Raw genomic sequence first — 4,519 nt, forward strand, 5'->3', positions numbered from 1 at the left:
TTGGTGATTTCTTGATATATTGTAAAGTTCTTTAGTCAATTCTAATTGTTTTTACATGTTTAGTAGAAATAAATTTTGAGTGAATACATGGGTTTCTTGGTTAGATATACAGATTACTGTCGCAATAAACTGACCTGTACAGTGCTTGTTTTGTTTTATCCTTTGTACAAATACAAGGAAGCTATATAGTAGGGTCACTTGACTATGTGGCTACAGGTATTTAGTGTACCTTGTAGTTACCCTCAGCTTGTAGTTTTACTCTTTGTTTGCAGTATAGTGATTATCTCCCTTTGAATGCATGTCTGACCTTGATGACTGCTGCCATATCAAAATGTCTCCATGTTCAGCATAGATGTTTGAATTAACATCAAGCATAGATCAACTTGGGGCTAGGAAAGTAATGTACAATGACACATATTACTGTTTTTGTTTTTAAGAAAGTGACAAAAGACCCTGCTCACAAATAAAATCTAAAATGCGTCACTTTGCTAGGCATCAAATAGTTTCCAATTGTGTTTCTCTCCTCAATTTATTTATAGAATTGTTTCATCTGGAGGCAGATCATAGTATTCCAGCTTCAGTCCAATATATGTTTAGCACCTCTGAAGAGTCACGTGTGAACAAACTGCTTGTGAGAGGGTAAACAACATGCCATTCCCCACATCATCAAAGGCCTGTGTAAAACAGCAGGGTGAGGGGAAATGTCACAAGCCAACACCAGGCTGCAGGCCTAATTACTGCTCTGAGTGTGTGTTTGTGAGAAACACCAGCTTAGGTGTTTTGTGCCAGTGAGCTCAGCTAGTATTTACCCAGTAAAAAAGGCTGTGGCATCCTCTCTGAGTATGCAGAGGAGCTGTGTCCATTGCTTTTTCACTTGGCATTGGTGGGTCAGGACTGCAGAAATAATCCAGTCAAAGTTGTCTTTGAACTGTAGTATACTGGGTTTTATTTCAGAATGAATTGAACTGAATTTTATTTCTCCACGATAGACTTCCACACATCAAGATGCAGGAGGAATGTGGTCTGCATCATGAAGGACTCCACCCATCCTGCACACAGACTGTTCCAGCTGCTCCCCTCAGGCAGGAGGCTGAGGAGCATCCAGAACAAAACCACCAGGCTTTTTTCAAAATGTATTTATTTATTTACACACATATAGCATAGAGTACTCCATTATTTATTTATTAGACTTCTTGATGTGGGACCTGAGTTTGAAATTCATTCCACAAACAAGTAATAGCGAAATGGTATGACAATAAAAATAATTGAATCCTTGAATAATCTCCATCTCACAACATTTACAGTCATATTCAATGAGTTAGAATATATATTCTGACAAAGCTTATTTATTATATTAAAAGCACAAAAACTTAATGTGGAGAAAGTTGCATTTCATGTTAAAACATTTATTTGACAGAGAGATTGTTATTGTTTAAGCAAGTTTTAATTTTGTTTGAATCAAATACAATATGGTACATATTTTGAATTACAGTTACTTCCTAATTCAATGAGAATTGAAAAGAGTAAGTAAGGAATCAAATCAATAAGTAAGATCAATAATGGGATCGGTATCAATAAATTCCTATCAATTTCCATCCCAATGCCAAATAGAGTGAAGGAAACACAAAGAAGCTTTGGAATTATTTTACTGCAATAGACAAAAAATCCCATTAAGGATCAAGTACAAAAACAGTGAAAACATACGAAATGATCCCATACTCAGTCTGTTAAATTTGTCTTGCTTCAAAATGATTTACTTAGAACAGTAATCTTACAGTTTCTTGTTCTAAAATAATATGCAAATTAATGTGAAGATGTTCCCCAAACTTTGAGGATTGTTAGTTTTACAGTTTTTTCTCAGTGACTTTTGAGCATTTTGTCATACCACTGCAAACATTTGTCCAACAGCTAGTGCATTTCTTAAGAAATATAGTTTTAAGAAGCTTTTACAATTTTTCTACTTTCTGATTCAACATTTAGAATGTGTCAAGGTTCTGATAGAATGATGTTATGGCATTTTGCTAACTAGCTTTAGACCAAAAGATATAAGCTTAAGGCTACCAGATTCACTCAGACAGAAACCACGAGAAGTTATTGACTGGGTCTCTCCTCATGAGGTCTGTGGTAGTGATCTAGCAAGGAATTAACAGACGAGGTTCAATCATCCTTCCCCATTAATCACTAAGTATTATTCCCTGAAGTGAAGCTGCTCTTTGCAGTGAGGTTGTCTAAGCTAAGTAGTTAGTTGGGAACTAAACATCCATCCGCTTTTCCTTCCATGGCGTAGCTGGTCCTATTTCCATCAGTCATTAGATCAGAGGTAGGGCACACCCTGGACAGGTTGTCATTCCATCACTGGGCAACACAGAGATATACAACCATACAAACACACACACACACTCATGCCTAACTGCAATTAAGAATAGTCGATTTATCCGGCTGTAATGTTTTTGGACAGTTGGAAGAAGTATCCAGAGAGAACCCACACATGCATGGGGAGAACATGCATACTCTATGTAGAGAGACCCAAGGTCAGGATTCAAATGGTATTGTTGTGAAATAAAAGTGCTACCAATTGTGCAGCCCTGGAACTAAACCTAAGGCCTGTAAATAATCCAACCAAGCTTGGATTGCTTTCATTGGTAACAAGTAAATCAACTAAGTCTATCCAACTCAATTTATTATGATCATCTAACTCAATGTATTTATTTATTTATTTTTACTGAATTCATTAGGTGTGTTTAAAATGCCAAATTTAAGTCAGTCTTACTCAAATAATTTAGTTTACTTCAAATAAAGAAGGAAACTAATAAATTATCTCTTTTTTACCAGGGTTTTTTGGCTCAGGAGGCCTTTATTTAAGAGTAGTTAGACAGGAAAGTGGGTAATGACAGAGAGGGAAGACATGCAGCAAAGGTCATCAGGTTGGAATTGAACCTGTGACGGCCGCGTCAAGGGCTAAGGTCTCCTTATGGGGGTTGTCCTCTACCCTTACCACCATAGCAGGTACAGGATCTGTCCCTGGTGAAGCTTCTGTCATGACATCAGACGTAGGCATGGGCAGAAATCCCAGGGGAGTCGGGGGGCACGAACCCCCCAATCTTGGAAAAGTCTAGAATTACCCTCCCAAAATAAATCTGCCTTTCATCAAAGAAAAAAAAATAAATACATTTTTAACTCCACCCCTGCCATTATTAGAACAATGGTTCAGTCCAAAGTATAGGAGGAGCAACAGCAGCAATGTAAAATGCTGGCCATCTGGGAGCAGTCCTCCTTCCTTCTTGGCTTAACCAAAACAGCAGAAGCTTCAGCTCTGCCGGATATTTTTGTTTATATCAACAGACTATTGATGTGAGATCTCGGCGGATAACGTTTCACAAGTAAGATGGACATATTACCATTTATATTTTGTGAATAAAATATTACCATACTGTATTTATGTCCACCTGCAAAATGCCAGCTAATATTAGCTATAGTGCTTAGTGTAATACTGGAGTTCAATCCCTGCTATGAAGGCTAATCGAGATTTTATAATTTTGTAATTCTTTCACTCTGTCAAAAGTAAGATAGCTCCCGTTTTTGTTCAGAAGGTTTCATATTGAAAACGATGTAGGGAGAAGTGGAAATGTCTATAAGGAGAGATGGATTCACTGCATCTCACGGATGAATCTCAGCTGCTGAATCTCTGCTACAACAACTGGACTGGAAAACATGAACAAAACCTATATGGATATTATGTATTTACTCATGTGCATATAAATATGTGCAGTTTAATAAATATTATTCAGGATTAATCATTATTTAATCATCTTCGTTTCTCTATAATTCTGTGTTTGTATATTTATATAAATATGTATTGATATTACTATCCATCCATTTTCTATACACCCTTGTCCCTTAGTGGGGTCGGGAGGGTTGCTGGTGCCTATCTCCAGCTAATGTTCCGGGAGAGAGGCTGGGTCACCCTGGACAACACAAAGACACACAACCATACACATAAACACTCACACCTAGGGACAATTTGGAGAGGCCAATTAACCTGACAGTCATGTTTTTGGACTGTGGGAGGAAACTGGAGTACCCGGAGAAAACCCACCATGCACAGGGAGAACATGCAAACTCCATGCAGAAAGACTGGGGCCGGGAATCAAACCCAGAACCTTCTTGCTGCAAGGCAACAGCTCTACCAACTGCACCACTATTTCAAAAATTATGACTGGTTGTGTGCTTTGTAAAATGCTCATCATACATCAATATCAAAACATTCTATTCCTAATCTATTCTGTTTTCCCCATTAAGAATATCTAAATATGCTGAACCATGTATCAATCTAATTCAAAAATACTTAAAAACATACACTTCCTTGCAAATGTATCTATGATAGCCGTTTGAATAAAGTTACAGCATAGTAAATGTTGAAAATCAGTTTAGTATTTGGCGAGTTACGATCGATTAAATGTGCTGATACTTCATTACGCCTGTAATAATGGCCGCCCTAAATCTCGTCAGTGACAGCGAC

This window comes from Poecilia latipinna, unplaced genomic scaffold (assembly GCF_001443285.1).
Source record: "Poecilia latipinna isolate Pla-1442-1.1 unplaced genomic scaffold, P_latipinna-1.0 Scaffold3545, whole genome shotgun sequence".
Classification (NCBI taxonomy): Eukaryota; Metazoa; Chordata; class Actinopteri; order Cyprinodontiformes; family Poeciliidae; genus Poecilia; species Poecilia latipinna.